The sequence below is a fragment of the Protopterus annectens genome, chromosome 1.part1, assembly GCF_019279795.1.
Source record: "Protopterus annectens isolate FY-2018-M chromosome 1.part1, PAN1.0, whole genome shotgun sequence".
Classification (NCBI taxonomy): Eukaryota; Metazoa; Chordata; order Ceratodontiformes; family Protopteridae; genus Protopterus; species Protopterus annectens.
Genome location: NC_056726.1, coordinates 1,861,302,208 through 1,861,324,142, shown reverse-complemented (window position 1 = coordinate 1,861,324,142; position 21,935 = coordinate 1,861,302,208). Strand labels below are relative to the sequence as shown.

The following is a 21,935-nucleotide window of genomic DNA, read 5'->3' as shown; positions in this document are numbered from 1 at the left end:
GACTGCCTATGCTATGGAACAGACTTCCCATACATGTCAAACAGAGCACCTCACTGGGCCTCCTCAAGAGAAATCTTGATGAGTGGATGGGAAATAGAAAAATCACCCTGGGGATCACTCCAGTGGCTCTACTCAACAGAGGCATGGAGAGCTAAGGTCGGATGGCACAATACCAGGGTTGTAAAGGCTCCAGGGCCATTTGCCTAGTACACACGTATGAACCTATGAACCTATGTTAAGACACCTCCCCTTTTAACCCTTGTCTGTTCAGCTACTTGCCTAAAAGTGTGGAACATGCTAACACCTTGCACTGCTGGGGTACTCGCTGGTGCTTTAAACCATGTCTCAGTAACTGCACAGATATCTACAGTCTCAAGTGTGAGGAGTTCATGGAGAAAGTGTATTTTTTTTATATACACTCCTGGCATTGAGTAGTAACATATTCGTGTTCAGTTGAGTTGATTTTCCTATGCCTGTGGGTTTGTCAATTTGCCATTGCCTAAAAAAGGCACTATGGGATAGACCTGGATGCCTTGCCCTTACTTACAAGTTGGGCGACAGAATGATTTTGTTACTACCTTGGCCACATGTTAATTAAAGGCCAAATTACAGTCTATATATGTTCCCAGACCCCTGGCTACAAGGTCAGCTCTTAGGGGTGTCTTATTGCTAGAGTAATTAGCCTGGGTGGCGGTTTACCCAAAAAGCACTATAAAGCATTTCTTGGCATTGAGCTTTAACTCCATTGTATATTATGCGCAAGACAGAACTGTGCAGTACCTGATTCTAAGTCTACTTTGGAAGGATGCTTAAAAGACTGGACTTTATAAATGAATTAAAACAAGAGCCTTTTTAAACTGAAATTTGGCAGGGGTTATAGAAGTATCATCATTAACGAGACAGAGAGTCAAAAGAAAGTGAATTTGTGGCACGCTGTAAGCGCTATAGCTGATGGATATCCAGTTCAGTAGTGACTTTCAGTCTTTATCTTGTCTAGTTTCAACATTTTTTTATTTCCATTTCTATTTTGGCTTTCTCTTGGAACTTTGGTTTCATCCTAGAAACATTGTCTACACCAAATTTTCCATATCCCATTGTATTAAACCTTGTCCTCATGATTATAGTCATTGCTGAAGAGAGTTCAGGGGCCAACCTGCTTAACTAGTCAACATACAGTAACAAAACAAGAGAAGGTCAGAGCAAAAGGAGTATGGGGGTGGGGGCAAGAAAAAGTGTGGCAATGAATATAGCCAGGGAGTACATGGGAAGTGAAGGGTGATGACACAAGCCTATGGAATTAGTGCATGAAGAAACACAGAAGAAACACAGAGCTAACGGTGTACTGAGAATTTTAGCTTTCCAGCAATGAACTCAGAGATGTGAACCTCTAGAGTTATGAGGGAAAAGAAATGACCCTAGGGAGTCTTTTTAAGCCAAGCCATGCTTCCCAAAGATGAGTAAACAACTTAACTATTATGCTAACCCCAACTTCCTCCTATTTTTTACACCAAATCAGACTTTGTGATTTTCTCACAAAACAGGTAGAATTACAAATGGTTGTAAAAACAGTAACATAAGATACTCAATTTTTCTGCCACACATTCACGTTTTTCTGTAATAGACTAACTGGAAAAGGTCAATAATCTGAGATGCTAAGCAGTACAAACATTATACTGACAATTTCACTGCCCCTACAAGAAAACTGATAACAGATTAAATGTGTGCATCAAAAATCAATGCCCTTCAATTTCTTTTCTTCAGCTTTTGTCAATGGATAATGTGTGATGCTTTCCAGTTCCTAGTTTTGGCACACCACAATTCAGTCCCTTCAATAAGACACAGGTCTTACAAAGCTTATGACTTGATATATAACCACAAGTACAATTGCCCTATAACAGCATTTCTACATATTCTTTCATAGGAAAGCTTTTCTTCATAATGGATCACATCACTAATTGCACTGGGCCAAATGGATTCCAGGTCCTTCAAAAGTGCCCTTGCCTACCCACAATAACATTTCCATAGAAAACAAACTATGTAGAAAAGTAATCCAACTTTTTAAAGTAAACATAGAATACAATCTCTTTCTTGCATGCATAATTCAATGGTTTGCAGTGTGGAATTGCTCCTTCACTGCCAGTGGTGGTGATGGCACTGCAACACTGAAGCTGTGCAGTATCATCTCTTAGGAAACTCATCAAGGCTGTTTAAGCTATATCATCAGCATTATAGCCTGTACTAATTTTGTCTACTTTTAGCATTATTGCTCTTCTTTCAAGTACCTGTCTAACAAACAGAAAAGGGGTGATACCTGTTCAATCTCACCAAGTCTAATCATGCCTACAACTAGGATTAAGAGGAGAAGAAAATATGAGATGTACTAGTGACATCTGGTCTTTATCAGATAATGATCTGACAAACAAAAAAGAAAGCTCTATCACCTTAACAAATAGTGACCAGAAACAATTGTTGAAATTTGACAGTTTCTTGATAACACTAATTATGCCAATTTGTAGTTTGCCATCCCTGAAGAAATATTGGGTCATGGCCGAAGAACAAATGCTTGTGACTACAGATGAATAATTTTCACTATGATATGGAATGCAGTGATAAAAAGCATAGCAGTATGGCATGAAATGTAACCAGTGGAAAACGGAAGGAAATCAAGCCAGGCCATGGAAAAAGATGGAAATATTTGTGTCTTTCGGCTTTTCCCGGTTAGGGGTCGCCACAGCGGAACTCCGGTCCGCTAATGATTGGCAGTTGATTTTTACATACCGGCTTGCCAGGCCTGATGCACAGCCTTCAACGAAGGTACACCCATTTATGCATGTCTCCACGCACAAGACGCACTAACTGAGAATCGAACCGGACAGCATCTTACTGTGAGGAGACAATGCTACCGCAGCACCACCACCGCGGGAAAAAGAAGGAAGTATGAATGTATAAAAAGCCAGACAGGTACCAGTATTAACAAGAAGGGTTGACATAATGGTTAAGGGTTTTTACCTTATAAATAGAAGGTTCAAGGTTTGAGTCTCACATGGTATAATTGGCTAGGCTTAAAATGGCCCACAAGGGCAGTTAGCCTAGTAGTAATCTATAAACCTTGATGAAAACAAGAAAATCTATAATGAATGAGAAGTGGGGAACAGCTGGATCAAGTGAGGTGAAAGGCAAGGCTAAAGATGGAAATACGACATGAAATTATGAGATACACTGGAGAATGTAGCAGCAGTCAGTTGAAAATTACCTTATTACAAAAGCGAATAGGGATAGTTGAAACAGCTACAAATAAGGAGGAGTGTTGAATAATATCTTCTTGTCTGTATTTAGCCAAGAAAAACAAGTCACATTACAAATGTGTGCAAATAGTGGATAGGAAGAAATACATAAGAAACTCAAGAGTCTTTAATGTCATTGGCTTTACATAAGCTACATAATAAGGTGTAAAATAAGTTAGCAGTGATGCTCAGTAAATCCAATAAATCTTTACAATCTTTACTAATCAGGGAGTTGATGCATGACAAAGCTGAGAGAATAATGGCCTTGTATACCTGTAATCCTAGTAAAGAGCCAAAACATATCGAGACTCTTAGTCTTATGTCTTTTCTGAGGAAGGTGATGGAAAAGGTTGTATGTTGTATGCAAGGCTTAGACTGTGGCGTGCAAGCTGGAAGTTTAGCACAGTGGAGTAAAGTGACAAGATAGATAGATAGATAGAAAGATAGATAGATAGATAGATAGATAGATAGATAGATAGATAGATAGATAGATAGATAGATAGATAGATGGATAGATAGATAGATAGATAGATAGACAGACAGATATATATATAGATAGATAGATAGACAGAAAGCCAAGTTGAATTTCCATAAAAAGTGCATTGTAATTGAAATATACCACCTTGTTGATGTCAAACAATAGAACAGATGGTTGAAGGACTCAAGTCAGTAATACAAAGACAGAAGTAGCATGGAACAGAAATTGGATCGGATGTAATATATATCTGATGGTATAAACACAGGATCTTCAGACATGGATAACCAGGTAATAAAAATAAATGGGGAAGTAAGGACAGAGATGGCTGAACATAAGTAAAAAAACATTTATCTTAAGAGTGTAATGTCAGATATGTCAGGATCTGCAGAGTGAAATGGTGATTGTGAAAGCAGATATGTTATAGAATAAAACTCTAAAATATGATCTGAGGATAACAGAAATCTCACCCTGAATGCAAAAAGAAGCACTTGTGAGTTTTCTTACAATGCAAATTTATCACATAGACCTAGCAGTTTGTTTGTACATTTTTTTTTTATTATTATTTGGCCATGGACTTCTTAGTTCTTTGTGCTCCTCATTTCTAGCTTCCCAGATTTGCAGTCTTTGGCAGTTCCGCATATATGTTCTCTCCTTTTTGAGAGAAGCCTGCATATGGGTATCCTCCATTTCCTCATATCTAGTTTCCAAGGGATGCAACCATCATGTGTCATGATTAGGACATGTGAATAGCTGTTATACTGCAAATTGCAGTGGACGGTTTTTTTCAGTTATACCTCTGATGGACATGCTTGGCTGGTGACATGACAGGAAGCATGCAGAGTCATTATATGGGAAAGGACCTCATCTACATGCTGACACATCTCTCAAACACCTCTGCCGTTATACATGACACTGGGTTTGCAGCATGATAGTGGTACTACCAACAGTTCCTGTGTCTTAACTTTGAGCTACCAGCATATCCCCATGGCAGCGCACATGGGAAAAGGTGAGTATGCTCTACCTTATTATTTACTTATTATAAATCACTTCTTTGTCCCATGATATATTTTATTGTGAAGAGTTGTTATGATTTTTATGAAGGTGTGGGTGTTTATACTATCATTGTTTTATTATTGTTATTTTTAACATGTTTCATAATGTTTTGGTTACAATAGTGTAGTATTTCTTTATAAAATTAAGTGCATAATAAGATGGAATGGATTGGATGTATTTGATCATATGATAAGGAAGTGATTGTTTTAAATTCTTGTTTTTTAATGAAAGTGTATTCAGGTGAAGTCTCTAACAACAAGTGAGACAAAAGTGCTAAATTTTGGATGTAATAAATAGTTGCTGTATTGAGAAGTTTACTGCATGTCCAATGTGTCCATGTCATCTGAAGTCTTTAGCATCTTTTGTTTTAAGGACTTTTGGTAATGGTCTAGTAATTTCTTCTTCTATAACTTAGGCACTATGTTCTTTGTTATGAACACATTGTGAAGTTGAAGGAGAGGTGAGATGATGTGATCTTTACAGAGCATTAGGAACCAGGGAAGTAGGCCATTTATCTGAGGGGATATCCAACTGTATTTGCTATATAAATTTTAGGAAGCCTTTCGTAGTGTCTTTTTAAAAGTAGAATGGTGGGTTGTATAAATTGGAAAAAAAATGAAATTGGGGATTGAGGATGGGGAATTTAGTGGGAGCTAAGGAGTGAAGAAAAATATTTCAGGAGCTGAACTAGATGAAGAAGGCCTGGTAAAAAGAGGATGGCCATGAATTTGGATGAATCTTGTTTATGCATTCACCCTGTGATTTTTACAACAGGTTCCAACATTGTTTTGCATTGTTATAGTTGCTGTGCTGTTGATGTTGAAGGGTGTTGGCCTTGTGTCCTCTGGTAGCCTATTCAATTAGGTCAATGTGTTGCATAAATTAATGTCTATTGTTGGAGGCTCAGGGGCTGTTTCTAGATCATCAGTGCTTTATCCTTGAAACTGTAAGAACAGTGAATTTTAATTTTTTTGTGTTAGAACAGGTGGACCGTATTCCAAAGGGCAGGCAATGGGAAACATTGATTGAATACCAGGAAATGTTATGCCAGTTAAAACTAAATGCCAGTAATCCTCCAGGATTGAATGGTTATGCTTCCATAACCCCAGTGATAAAATTAGGATCAGAAAAGTTGTGACATGATGTTAAGAACTTTAGTTTGTTGTCCTTTACCACTGTATTTTTTTTTTTTAAAAAAAGACTTTTATTATTTTTGAGCATCCCGAAGTCCAGGGTCATGGCTAGACTCCTTGTAGAACACCATGATGACATATTGCTGCAGGGCCCGTACCAGGCCTCTCAATACAAAGTGAAGGCCTGGGACCATCTGGCATTCAACATCACCAGTGCTACTGGAATCCCCCGAACTGGTGAGCAGGTATGCCATCATTATGCCCCCCTAAAGTGTAGGAATGGTGAGCTCTTGGACCAATGGATCCAAGATGCTCGGGACCAGCATGCTCCAGTAGTTTGTAAGTATCCCAGATATTACTGTACCAAATTCTAGCCTGAGTATGTGATAGACAGTTATGTATAATGTTTGTTTTTCACCCCTACAGCTGCAGCAGAGAGGGCTATGAACATCAAGGGCCATGCAGACAGACTGACAAGGATGCAGTGACAGGCTGGTGAGTACAGATCTATCTTGCAGTATATAGCACCATAAAGTAGAAGGAGTACATTTTTTACTGCCAGTAGGTATATTGTGTACTGTGTCTAATGAATAAAATATGTTTATCACACTAATACTTATCCACAGGATGTCCATTAAAAAAGTGCCATTTCACTGTAATAAAAATATACAACAAACTGTTGTGTTTACTCTGATATGTTGTAGAAATAGAATGTGTACAGGTTCTTTACAGCAAATATGGCACTGACAGCATGAAATAACTGAGGCTGCTCTGGGAAACAGCTAGTATGAATTGCAGTCTTGTGTTAACTTTTGCTTTCCAGATTGAAATACGCAGTCAATAACTATCTGTCATGCATGAATTTCAGGATTACAAGGTCAGACTGTCCAACCCAGAGTATTAGTCAGAAATCAGTCAAGCAACAGCAGTTACCCAGTAGCTCAGTGTGATGGAAAATAGCATTGTTGTTCATTTTAGCACAACCAGACATGGTTCAAATCCATGGAGTGGTACAGAGATGTGTGCATATATACACAATAGAAACCCTGAATATCTGTAGAAACAGTCAGAAAGTGTTAACAGATATTTTCCCCACAGGTCTCACAGGTAAAGAAATTTGTATAGTAGCTGTATGAATGGTATACAAATACATCATGTACAACTGTTCCACTGTCCAACCCCACATGCCTGCAAATGACAGCAGGATAGGTACATACATCATTCCCTCTCCCCGATATATGTGTCTCATGTGTCACACTGTCACGGCTAGTTGTCACTGCTCCCAGTCACCTTGGACACAGATAGGAAACCAGGTGAACTATGCTAGTAGCAGACTCACACATCAGTACAGGGTACCCATTCTTTGTCAAGTATGCAACCCTGACATGTATAAGCCCCCTCCAGTAAAGTAGCCACAGTGTTCCCAGTCTGCCCAATACCATTACAGGTTGGCAGTCTAACAGGTATGTATGTGCCACAGAAGCTATGGGCCATAGGTAGATGTAAAGTGTGGGTAGACCTGTAGACTATTGAGCAGTACTGCTGTGAAAAATGGAAGCCGATACAGTTGTTAATGGAACTTTTATTCTCTCCCCCCACCCGCCATCTGCATCAATAATTATTATTCATATACTATCATTGGGACACGTGTTCTATTATTGTTCATATATTTCATTGGCTGCATGTTAACATACGTTGTTCAAATACAATTTTTGGTGGCCTGTTTCCATTAATGTAACTTGCATGCTGATAACATGCTTACTGTTGTTCCATTCATGCATGTGCTCTGTTTGCTATGCAACTGTTTCAGATCTGTTGGTTTGGGTTAATGGGAACACCTACGCAAGCTCTTATAACTAATTTTGAAATGTGTTGTTCATGACTAACCAATATATCTTGCAGAAACACAATACCTTAGCATGTTTTGGAAGGCAGATCCTGGTGGATCCACCTGCCCCACCCCATCTAGCCGTGGCACCAGGTCTCAGCACATCTGGGACCCAACCTGGAAAATCCTCCTCCGCTGGTCCTCCACCACCTTTAGGTGGAACTGCCTCAGGGGATGGGGCCCACCTTCCCTGAGCACGGGCGTGTAGAGGAGCCTGTCATCTGCTGTCCATACCTCTCAACCTGGAAACATCAAAAATCTGAACAAGGCCCATGAAAAATAGGTACAAATCTGTACGCTGATTAACATCTAATTTGCATACACAATTATGTAACCCCACCCACTTCAATGGAATTGTGCAATACCAACTTTCAAATGCAAACTGAAAAACAGACAAACAAAATATTGTACCAGAGTCCCCCTGCAGCAATTCCAATGTCTCATTACCTGGCTATTATGCCCAATTTACCATAAACACTAATGTGCGCATACTGCTTTACTTCTACAATGATTATTTAGATTTTATTTTTACATTTTACAGCACAACAATGCAGAAACACTAATAGACGTGATCTGGTAAACAAAGCAATACTGTCTCACAAAGAAAATAGGCTTGACATTAAAACTTCTCTGCCCTTGAAACTCACATTCATTGAAACAGCATTGAAACCCACATCCAAAGAAAATGCATCTGGCCAGTGGTGGATAGAAATTACCTTTGGGCTGTTTTCAAATCATTGGCCCCTTGCACATAAAACAAGAAACATACATGTGTTCTTTTCTTTGATACACCTTCCTGACTTTATTAAATTATATTCCTTGTATAATACAACACACTTGTTAGAGCACATTTTAAATTTGTTTGAACATGTTATCAGTAGGCTGTACTCAGGCAATGAAACAAAATGCATGAACCAATAATGACAAAACTGCCCAAATCAGAACATTTCCATCATAAAAGTCTACTTCCACACCCACACTATAAATAGAATGACAGTAGTGCAAGCCATATCAATCTTGCACAGCGTCTCCCACTTATTTTCATTTTAATTTTTTTGGGGGGAGGGATACAAAAGGTCAAAAACCAGGGACACATTTTTAACATTGCTTGTATAATTTTGTAAAGTTGCTAGAATAAAATGTTGTAGTACCACCATGCATTTCACTGGCAAGTTTTGAACCCAGGACCCTACGCACTACAATAAGAACAACATACCTCTATGCCAAATCAGCAGCTTCCTGAAAAATAGGAAGATTAAAACTTAATGGCTATAATTTAGTAAAATCATCACTTCTCAACATAGCTGTCAACCTCTTAGCGCAAAAAAACTGGACAAAGCCAATAATAGGGGAATACAATTTCAGTTCTCACTTCTCACTATAGCTGTCAACCTCTTAGCACAAAAAAACTGGACAATAAAGACAATAACGGGGGAATATAAATTCAGTTCTCACTTCTCACCATAGCTCTCAACTCTTAGAACAAAAAACCTAGACAAAGATCACAAGTGGTGGTGGCTTGGCACTTATCAGGGACACTTTTTAAACATTGCTTGTATAATTTTGTAAAGTTGCTAGAATAAAATGTTACCACCATGCATTTCACTGGCAAGTCTTGAACATAGAACCCTATGCACTACAGTCAAAACAACATACCACTATGCTAAATCAGCAGTTTCCTGAAAAATAGGAAGACTGAAACTTAATGGCTATCATTTAGTGAATAATTTCAGTTCTCACTTCTCACCATAGCTCTCAACATCTTAGCACAAAAAACATTGACAAACAGCAAAGCCAATAATGAGGGGGGATACAAGTTGTGTTCTCACTTCCCATCATAGCTCTCAACTCTTAGTAGAAAAACAAAATGTTCTCACTTTTCATCATAGCTCTCAACTCTTAGCACACAAAAAAAATATGGCTAAAGCTCAGAAATGGTGGTGGTTAAGGACATTAGGCCCTTTTTACCCTGTATCAAAGGTACAGGGTTTGAGCCTGAATATCTCTAGCCCCCAGGTGTATTACATGGGGGCATACACACACACACACACACACACACACACACACACACACACACACACACTTTGTTCCTTACCTACTTGCAAATGGAGTCTGTCCCTCTCCTGAAAACAGTGCAGCATATACAAAGTCCCCCTTGCAGCTCTGTCCAAAACCTTCTTGTCGTCACAGCACAGTTACTTCTGTCCAACACCCTCTTGCAGCCAGTTTCTGTCCAAAACAGCATTGTGGCAGTTTAAATAAGTAAACCAAAATCCAGCCAGCATAAGCATCTGAAACAGCAACTTTTTCAAGCAAAGCACTTCCTGCCAGCCGGAAATGATGATGTGAGCACCTTGAGCTCAATTCTGACTGTCTGGTAGTGCTGACGGAGCTGATGTCATCATGCACGTGATGACATCAGCTCCAACAGCGCAAAAACTAAAAAAAATAAAAGCAAACAATCAGAAATGAAGGGGTGGCACCCCTTCATTTGGACCCCAAAACTCGGTAAAAAATGAGTAATTCAGGATGGTTGGGAGGTCTGCTGCTGACAGTTCCAGGGTATGGAGTGCAGCGTCATTTGCTCTGAGTTGGGTGGGCAGTTGCGCCAGATGGAGGGCTGCCTGGTGCACCTTGAGGGGCAGGCCACCCCTCTTGTCCAGCACTCAGCACAGCCACCTTCGATGCAGTGGTGACTGCCCATGGGTGGGGACCTCAGTCCCACTGTATCCATTTAGGGGCTCATGGGCTTCTGATTCCCAACAACCCTCCCCGCCCAAGGTGTTTACCCCCCTCATGTGTCATATACCACTCTTGTCTGCTGTCTTGTGTGTCTTTTCTGTCTGCAAATGCCACCTATCCTACCCAACCTACCTCCCCAAACATACCTACAGCCCTTGACCAACGTCCCACTCTTACCTAAAAAAAAGGGGCATCTGTTCCACAAAAAAATCATTGCCCCATACATAGGTCTACATTTCACCCCCGTGTACAATGAAATTAATCACTGTACCCACAAATTATTCTCCAAATGTCTGTCACCAACACCCCTCCCTGTGGGGTGTGAGGCTGTAAATTCCAAATTCTACACATCATTCATAGCTGCTACTACAGAAGAAATGTAGAGCTATGGTCCTTCCTACACCCATCCTACACATGCCTAGCTGGTTTTCCTAATGTTTTACCCCCTGCTTGCTCTCATTTCACCACTTTCCTATCACTCTTTTTTCTTTTCATTAATTAAAATTAGTGCGGGTGTAAGCAGGAGTAAGTGCCACTAAGTGAGGCTAAGAGGACTTATCCTCAGATGGTGCAGTGGTGCAGCGGTAGCATTGTTGCCTCACAGCAAGGGGTTCTCTGGTTCGATTTTTGGCTGTGGTACCTTCTGAGTGGAGTCTGCATGTCCTCCCTGCATTCGTGTGGGTTTTCTCCGGGTGCTCCGGTTTCCTCCCATGCTACAAAGGCATGCATCTGGAGCATTTCTCCCTGGGCCTCTGCTGACAATTGGCTTCATTCCACGTTGGACTTTCCTGGTTAACAAATGTTAAATAAAAATTAACCATCTGTTAGGTTCACGCAAAACTGCTTAAAAGTGCCTTAATCACTCTATCACCATCAGTCCTTGTTCTACCCAGCAACAAAATAATCATCCCTGCCAAATCTCAAACCCAGGGTGCTGTGCACTACTATTACAGCAAAGTACCACTACACCATCTGAGTTGTAGGAATTTGCCGTGTTTTTACAATCATATCATGCACTACAGTCATTCAACATAAGGGAAAATATATATCCATAGTACTCTGATATACATATATATGTATATATAAACACAACTATATATATATATATATATATATATATATATATATATATATATATATATATATATATATGTATATGTATGTATATATATAGATAGATAACCAACCACTTACTGCAAGACATCTGCAAAAAGCCTGACAAAATAAGGGGATAATGGGTGAACAATAGCGACATCTTTGAAATATGGCTGTTATATGCATAGAAGTCTGCTAAAGTACCATTTATTTATTTATTTATTTTACATTTGTTGACTGGGATAGTCCGACTGGATACTTGTCCATTTCCAGCAGAGGCCCGGGGAGAAAAGCTCCATACATACATACAGAAAAAAATGTTACATTAATCAAGTTAAAGCATTATTACAGATACAATACATAGGATAAAAGTCTTTAGCACATGTTTATATTCCCAAATTTAGTCAGGATTAGAGCAAGGATATACCTGTTGCCTTTTAAAGTACTGTTTTAGATTTTTTTTAATTGGGTTAGAACAGGTTCTGAAGTATGCTCAGCAGGAAGTGAGTTCCATATTTTACCAACAGAGTTGGCATTTAGGGAGTCTCCAGATGAGTTGTTGCTTTTGAGGGTTTGGACTAGTAATTTGTTGGATGAGTGAAGTGTCTTGAGGTTGCTGTAAGGGGGGATAATTTTTGTAAGTACGGGTGTGTTTTCAGGTTGGTAGAGAATTTTATGTGCTACTATTAGCTGACTGTACTGAAGTTGGAGAGGCAATTCTAGCCATCCTAGATTATTTAGGTTCAGACAGTGGTGTGCTCTGTATGCTTCTCCAGTGGCAAATCTAGCAATATGATTAAAGCAGATAGAGAGTTTATTAAGGTCAGACTTACTCAAGTTTCTGAAGTGAGGGGATGCATAAAGGAGGGTGGAAAGTAGATGTGTATGGGCAATTACTGTCCTAGCTAGTGGAGTGAGGAAAGGTTTGATCTTGTATAGTAAGCCAAGTTTTTTATTACATTTTTTAATAGTTTGATTAATATGCATATCGAACTTGAGGTTATTATCAACTGTTACACCTAAGAGTTTGGTAGAGGGATCTTGGACAATGACAGTGCCATTGTTATATTTTATAGTAAAGGTTGGAGTGGAGGCTTTACAAGTGGGGGAGGAAAGCAGTAGCTTCATTTTGTTAGGATTTAATAGGAGACATTGATTACAGAGCCAGTTTTCAACAGTATTAAAAACATTTTGGGTTAGAGTCTGCAGACTTAAAGGGGAGGTGGCAGACCAAATCAAAGTGGAGTCATCTGCACATTGAATGCTGGTGGCTGTTGGGATGACTGTGTGCAGGTCATTAATAAAGATAGAAAATAATAGGGGTCCTAATATAGAGCCCTGAGGGACCCCCAAGGGTGATAGGTGGAAGGGAAGATAGTTTGTTCTGCCATAGTACAACCTGTTGTCTACCAGTCAGATAAGATTTGAACCATTGGATAGCCTGGACATCTAGGGGAATAGTTTTAAGTGTGTGTATGAGTAGTTGGTGGTTGGCCATGTCGAAGGCTTTGGAGAGATCAAGAAAGAGGCCAGAAGAAGGCTTATTGTTGTTTTTGTTTTTGATTAATAACATTGGAGAAGTAGAGGAGGGCCATGGTTGTACTGTGAAATGGTCTGAAACCATGCTGTGAGTTAGCCAGGAGATTGTGCTGAGTAAGATGACTCAGGAATTGTTTATGGATGCACTTCTCCATAATTTTAGCCAGGGGTGACTAAATAGCTAGAGGTCTGTAATTTCACAGTTCAGTAGAACTGCCCCCTTTGTGGAGTGGAATAACATGGGATGTCTTCCAAATGGATAGGATACTGGCTTCTGATATAGTTTTATTGATCAGGATAGAGATTGGATATGCTATGGCATCCGCAGTGTTTTGTAGATACTCAGCTGGGAGGAGAGCTGCTGCAAGGGTGGTAGGTTTTAGTTTCTTGATTAGGGCACGGATAAGTGATGTGGAAACTGGCTGAAAGTTAAAGGGGAGTTGAAAACTCGGTTCAGCAGCATTAGGACTTGGGCAACTGGGAGACAGTTGGTTAGCTAGTGACAGGATAGTTTCTGTGAAGAAACTATTAAAAGAATTGGCAATGTCTTCCGAAGGTTTTTGGATGGCAGCTGAGGAGGTAGGAATGTGCATTGCCCTGGATGAATAAGTTTATTTATGCCTGCCCAAAACTTTTGCAGATTGTTTGGATGCTTCTGTTGTAAATGGCAGTAAAAGTTTTTTTTTTTTATCTAGGGTGATAGATTTTTTTAGTGCTGTTCCTTAGTTGTCTAAATCTAAGTTGATCTAAGAGGGGGTTTGTGGTATGCCAAGTGGTCGAATTTTTGTTTCTAAGTAAGATAATTTCTCTGGTTTCTTTTGAAAGCCATGGAGCAACTTTTACTTTAGCTCTTATAGAACGTGCAAGTGCATGGGTATCAAGGATGGCTAGGAATTTGGTGTTGAAATATAATACAGTTTCTTCAAGTAGTAGATTTTTTAGGACTGCCCAATTACATGCTTTAAGTTAATTTTGGAAATTAGCGGGGTTAAAGTTTTTGTTGTTTCTAATTGTTTTGTAAGTAGGTTGGTGGGGGATGTCAGTCTTATACCTGATTCTATAGGTAAGAAAATGATCACTTATGTCATCAGGTCGGGTATCGGCCCTATACATGTGGATGACTATTAATGAGTATCCAATCTAGGATACTATCTTTGTTGTTAGGTTTACTGATCCTAGTAGGGGAGGATATGATCTGAGTAAATCCATATAGATTTACATGGATGGTCGGAGATTCTGAGGAACAAATATTCCAGTCAATGTTGAAGTCTCCTAGAACAATGGTTTCTTGAAGGTAGTTACTAGACAGCCAAGAGAGGCTATCTTCTAGGGTGTTTGTGTTATTGCCTGGGGGAATGTAGACACAGGCTATGTTAATACTTTTGTTTTTATTAATTTGAAGCTTGGTAATGAGAATTTCAGCATTATCAACACGGGGTGGTTGTGTGGAATCATGGTTTGATTTAACATATACTTTCTGATAGATTCCAGGTCTGAAACACAAATGAATATCATTACATACTAATGTCAGTGCTCACATCATCCCGATAAATTGTCAGAAACCCACAACTGTTATGGGGAAGAGACCAAACATATGAGCCATGCATCTGAACAGTGTGTAGACATCTAGACAGTGGAGAGGTATGACTGCAGTCATGTAACAGAAGAGAAAAAAAACACTTGAGGGCTGCCAAAGATTTTACCCAGCACCTTGTGAACCACAGTAGGAGCAACACAACACTACCCCAAATCAGCTCTGGGGAATTACCCATGTATTTCCAAAATATATCATGCACTATAGTGATGGAATTGTAGGGAAAAGCAGATATTGGTACGAAAATGTCCACCCACAACCAATTGCACCACAGTCACAGCAACATACCAGTACCCCAAATGAACTCTAGAGTACAACAACTGTTTTAACAAACATATCCTGATTCCCAGTCATATACTACACCAATATATACTGGCCCAAATCACAATCTACTGGGAATCCTGAGGTATTACAGGACATTTCCCAGTCTGACTCTGCAAACATATACACCTGATAGACCACCAGCAACTGTAGCAGCATATACAGTCAAATAGAAAAGGATCTATGCCACTGATATCTGCTACTCTACCTACTCAGCCCCATAAACATTTATACACAACACTGCTACACAATCTGGGCAGTCTGTTAACAATGGCCAGACATACATAACTCTCAACTGTACAGATTTTCACAGGATGTCCAGGGTATGGGACCATATTTATGGCCACTGATGCATACCACTTCCAGGAGTCTGCTAAGTCACTGGGATGATACCAGGAATGCAATCACTAAATAATGATATACCATACCTCTGAACCTCTTACTGTAAGACATCTGGACAAAACATGACATACTTGGGGGACGGGGGTGGAAAGAGGGACAGATCTCACATAATGGTGTTACAAATTGAAACAGTTGCTGGTGTTACAGGGTTTATCGTAATATAAAATCCCTGAAGGATATGGTGTCTGAAACACTAATGGATGTCAACATTTACTAACTAGAATTCTCACATTATCCTACTGATGTAAAAAAAAAAAGACATCTGTGGAACAGATCACACATTACAGGCAAACCTCTGGGAAGTCTGTGGACATCTGGACAGTTGAGAGGTATGTTAGAGACATATCACTGTCAGACATCAGGTCACACAGAAAATGCATGTCCGGACAAACCCTGTTAATCTAGCAATCCTCTATGTGTATAACAACCATACTTATGTACAATCTGTACCCAAGTCTGGAGCTTTGTCCCCCATGTTATTGGGCTGTCTCCACATGTCTTGTCCTGAGAGGTATTTCTACCTACTGTCTGTGAATCTGTAGCCCCATAACTCCATAATGTCCTCCACACAGGCAAGGAAAAGGGGCAAAGCCCACACAAAGGACTTAAGTATAGCACTGTGTAGCTATGGCATTGCCCAATGGAAAGACAACACAGCTGCTCTGGATGCAGGTAGCAAATAGGAGACACTGATTGGTGCACAGGCCATCACTTGCTCATGCACATTACCTACAAAAGGCAAGCTGCTGCCTATGCAACACAGGTCTGAACCCATCTACACAAAGACAGACTGCGACTACACAAACCTAACCATTTGCATTACTCTAAAGAAACTCTGCAGCACAATAACAGGTATGTCAATCCAGTAAGCTTGCAATGGAATGCAGAAGGGGATGCAATAATGTCAAATAGGACATGAAACACTAGGTCACAATAAGACCTTGTGGACTGACATGCTGCTGTCTGGCACCTATGTCCATTCCTGCTTGCCCTGTCAACATTGACATGGGCCACATCTCTGGTCCCTGAGTCAACCCAGCAAAGATCAGCTCATGTATGACTACTATTGGAGTGTACAGTGCTGAGTGTGACACTGCTAGGCCAGCTACCTGAGATGTTGTAAATATTCATATGTCACGTGTGAATGCTACTATGATACATATGCTTGTCTTACAAATTTAAGAGACTTATATAGGGTATGTGCATAGCACACAAAAGGTGCAAAAGTGTGTGTTGAACAGTATGTGATATACTGCACCTATACCTGACAACTGTTCAGAGTTTTGCAGACTGACAACATGTCTGCTTCATATTTGTAGTCAATGCCTCATACATCTGTGTATTGTTTGGCACATCACTGGCAACCCATTAAAGACTGAAGTCATAACATAATAGCATACATTTGATTGTCAGATCTCATATCTTGTGAAGCAGACCTGTGAATGCGACACCATCTTTGATGGCAACTAAGTGTGCTTCAGTTATATTCATAAAGTGACACTATTTTACAGCCTTTGCCCACCAGTGCTGTGTGCCTTTGTGCAGATGTCTTGCTGTAACAGGAGCTAGGTGTCTTAGCATGACACCCATGGCAATGCAAGCGTACTTTGTCCTGTAGGATGCTGACATTTGTGCAGTCACTTACACCTGCTTTGTAACTGCAGAGAGCACACTAACCTTGCCAGGTTACTTTACTCATCCCGTCATAGGTTTAGACTCCAAATGGAGGGCTGCAAAGCCACAGGAGGTGGAGTGTTGAACATTATCTTACACATACACATCTCCAAGCTGGCCAAACAGTATGACACATAGGAGAAGTCCTGAGTGCAGTTAACAGTTGCCAAAACACCTACATAAATCATAGCTAGCTAGCTACAGGCTTCCAACAATGACTATGGACACCCATCAAACCTATTAGGACTTGCTGGAATCTGTCAGGATTCAGTCATCTACACTGCTCCTGGGTGACTTCAACTACCCAACCACAGTGCGCATGACCTATGCCACCTGAACATTAATACACAGAGATTCCTCTTCTTTGTCAATGACAATGCAGTGGATCAGCCGGTCAACACTCCTACAACAGGTGGAAATATCCTGTACCTGGTCCTAGCAAACATGAGTAGCCACTGTAGCACTCCTACACTGTCATCCTCCTTGGTAAGATCTGACCACATAGCCATCACTGTTCAGGTCACCATCTCTCCTGCCCCCCTCCCCCATGTCAGGGTCAAACAAAATTAACTTTACACAAATGACTATACGTCTCCTCAGACCAGGTAGAAGTAGCTTCACAGCCAATGTCCCATCAGTTGGAAGCAGCAGTAGTGTCCAGGCCCACACCACAATACTATGTGAGCATCTACATAGCTGTATGGACTCAGCAATACCTACCAGGACAACATCATCTCCCTTAGAGTAGGGTAAACGTCCATGGTGGACAGCAGCAATACACAAATACCATAATAGGTGGAACTAATCGCTGGACAGGGCCAAGAAGGAACAAGTGCATTATTGGTAGCAGTGTCACCTTGGTCTGCAGAAGCAAATAAGGTCACAGGTGAATTACCCTAAGGCTATCTTTGAGTCCAAATTGGACACATCCACCAAGGCACCCACTAGGTCTTCCACACATGTGTCTGCAATCCCAGAGGCTCTGTAGTGGTGGTGAACAACACCACACACACATATGGCATAGCTATAGCAACCAGCTGCAGGTGAAGTGTAAACTTCACCCCCCCTGTCCCCCCATCGGTACATAACTGTATGCACAGCACCTGCCCCCTCCCTTCATCATCAGGAAGCAGGTCCATAATGCCCTCTCAAAGGCAACACACAGAAGTCTCCATAGGCCTGATACCAACCCTGGCTGCATCCTACATGAACACAGGCATGGGCTCTCAAATCCATTCTGCACTGTAGTAAGCCAAAGCCTGAGCACCACTGTCATCCTATCTGCACAGAGGACAGCCACTGTAATACCTATACACAAAGGGGGAGAAATCCACCGACCCAGCCAATCACATGAACATCAGCCTAACTAGCCTGCTTTGCAAGGACATGGAAGGCAATATCAAGGGTATTATGAACAGTGACATTGGTAACATCAAAATGCCTGAGCTCACACAGCATGGTATTTTCAAAGGGAGATCAGGCCTGCTAAACCTGGTCAACCTCTCTGAAGTGGTCAACAAACACAAAGAGGGGAAGATGGTGACCAATGCCTACCCTCACCTAGCCCAATTCTCTGACAATAATCCCCAGTTGGCCAGGATACATACGCTTACACAGCTAGGCATTGACCTGTATGTTACCAGATGGGTAGCTAACTGGCCCACTGATAATACCCATTCGGTCAAAGTAGTAGAACCCACCTCTAGTAGTAGAGTCTTCCAAGGCAGTGTACCCCAAGGATCGGTCTGGGGGCCTCTACTGTTTGAGATATACTTATCTGAGGTAGAGGACAATAGCAGTGGTCTGTAGCTGACCGGATGTACAGATGCTTGTAAGCTGGCCACTGTCTTGCATTCCCTTACTGATACGAGCATCCCCCAAGAGGCCCTCACCCACCTAATGACTGGTGCAAGAAGCATTTCTTCAAACTGAATTCCAGGATAGGCATCATTCTCCCTGCTGTGGCAGATGTCATTCACACTAATTATGACAGTAATAATGTACTGAGCATGCAGTCAGTTGTGAGGCAACTTATGCACCAAGGATGGTAGCAACCTGACAGTTTCCCACCATGTGGGCACCATTGCACAGAAGGCCATCTACATGGCCCATCTCATAAATATGGGATGTCATCCAGGAACCAGGAGGCCACAATATCCTCGTACTCCACCCTTATCAGACACATTACCAAGTACAGTAGCTCCTTTGGCATGTACCTTGCCAAGCAAATGCAGCAGTTGCAGAGACCACAGAAGTTCCTGACCAGGAAAATCCAGGGTCTGTAACACCTATTCAATACAGGTAGGCTGAAAGCCCTGTCCCTGTAATCAGTGTCATACAGGCTGATCATAGGTGACCTGTGTCTAGCATACAAGGCCATTTCCAAACCAGCATTGATGGCATTTCTGCATATCTGTAAGACAAACCCCACTCATGCATCATGCATGTAGGTCCCTCACCTGGTCTGTGATGTGTATAGTACTTGTTGGTGGGATAGTGTAGTATCCCACACAATACACTGTCTGTAAAAAACACTCCCTCCCCATGTCTAGCAAAGTATGTGTATATCCCACTTGAAGAAGAAGCTGGACAACTGCATGGGAAATGGATAGGACACTCCTGGGATCCTGCAGGTGTACCAGCTGGATAGGGGAAACAGGTGCTGGCTTGGAAGGGACATGGGCGAATGTCTGGCCCAGGCTTATGAGGGCATCAGGGCCAATAGCCTGGTATCATCTGTAAGTATTGCAGACTGTCCTGCCATGTTGTCTGGAATGAATCCCTGTGAGTCTACACTGTGTAGGTACTAAATTGATGGCGTATAGTCTTGTCCCTTTATCAGTTATCATCACATATCATTACACCTTGTCAATGTGTGTGGTCTGTATAGCAGTAAGTCAACTCTAACAGTACATGCATATGCATGTGGTAACATTGTAATGCACACTCCAGTAGCCTTGGTCTTGGCCACAATTGCCATTCTGCTACTATGCCCATTACACATTAGGATTTGCCACCCTTTGTTGTGGGCCTTACAGAAGCAGTGAAAGGGATGTATTACCCATAGGTGTCTCAGCTGTGCCAGACTGTACCAGGACTGTGTGTGTGTGTGTGTGTGTGTGTGTGTGTGTGTGTGTGTGTGTGTGTGTGTGTGTGTGTGTGTGTGTGTGTGTGCGTGTGTGTGTATCAGCAAACATAATCCTGCAGGGTATTAATTTGTGTATGTTGTCTTCCCCTTGCAGCTGAACACAGGGGTTTGTGTCCTTCTCCCTCACACCCTGATGTCAGTGTGTTAACAGACTCCTATGATGATGGTGGTCATAGTGAGGCACTGGTGAGGCTGTTGGTACCTCAGTCCTTACCATTGTTTGGAATCCCACTTTCAACCACCATGTCCCCACACATAGTCAGTATGCCCACACATACTCTGTCCCCAGCAGCCATGGATGATGGACAGGTTAATGGTGGTGGCATGACAAAAGGTTAGAGTGTTGGGTATGGTGAGTGTGAGTATAGACACCAGCCATAGGCAGGGAGCAGGTGTGGTCACACATAGGCAGATGGACAGGGGTGCTTGACAGAGGACTGTTGCCCATCAAGTCCCTGTTGCAAGTGCCACCGCAGGTGTTACTAGATGCATGTTACTGTCTGTCATGGAGGCACATGCGTGTACTGACTGCAACATGAGACAGATGCTCAGGGTCATGAATGCAGTGTTCCCTGCCATGCGTGTTGACCTCCACAGCATTTGTAATGTCATATGTCATCTTTCCAATGTCATGGATAGTCTTTGGGGTGAGACAATGTCACTGCTTAACCATGCAATGTCTGTGCTTGAGCATGTGGTGGGAGTAGGGCATCAGCCAAGTGGACATAGGTCAGCAACATGATCAGCTGTGAGCCCATGTGACCCTGCATACAGTCCTATAGTGGCAGTGTCCACAGCACTACCAAAGGGAGGGTGCTGTCCACACAACACCAGAGCAGGCCATAGGCACATTGTCCTGGCCAGTCCCATCAGGGACATGGATCCAGCAGACAGCAGTCACCATCAAGGAGTAGTATTGCATCTGTTCTTGGGCCTGGCTGATGGTGCCAGTGATACTCCTGGCAGAACCAGTTGCCATGTCCCTGCCAGGAGATGGTGAACCGTACATCCTGCCATGTACAGTCAACAGCTATCCAACATAGCCCTGTATTGGGCATTCACATCACTTGATGGTGTGAAGACAAACACTCACACATCCCTGTGACAGGCTAGTCACCACCAGACATGCACAGCTCCTCTGCATGGCCCAGTTAAATATCACCCCTCCAGACACACACACATAATGTCAGCCATATGGCCCACCTTAGGCCTCTGGCAGTCCAGCACCATACCCTGTGCATGTGATGATACTTGTACCATACCATCAATGCACGGACATGTTCCTATGGGTCTGATGCACAGGGTGACTATAGTACAGTGTAGCAATGTCATGCTGTTTAAGGTGCTGTCTGATACCAGTAATTATGGGTGCACATTGAGGTGTATGTACCTTGTTAGCCATGATGCACTATTGTTGTTAGTACTGCTGACTGACTATAGTGTCACGTACTGTATTTTGGTAGTGTTCCAGGTGTCTGTTTGTCTGCAGGTTCTGGGTCTACTGGCAGTAGCAATGCTGAGTAAGGTGGAGTGGAAACACAGTGACCTTTTTATAGCCAAGGTAGAGCTGTGAGGCTGTTGGTG

General features: G+C 41.7%; 1 pseudogene; it reads right to left on the bottom strand.

Annotated features, from left to right (window-relative positions):
- Window positions 1-1,726: 1,726 nt before the first annotated feature.
- Window positions 1,727-21,935, bottom strand: part of LOC122816732 — a 98,279-nt pseudogene continuing 78,070 nt past the window's right edge.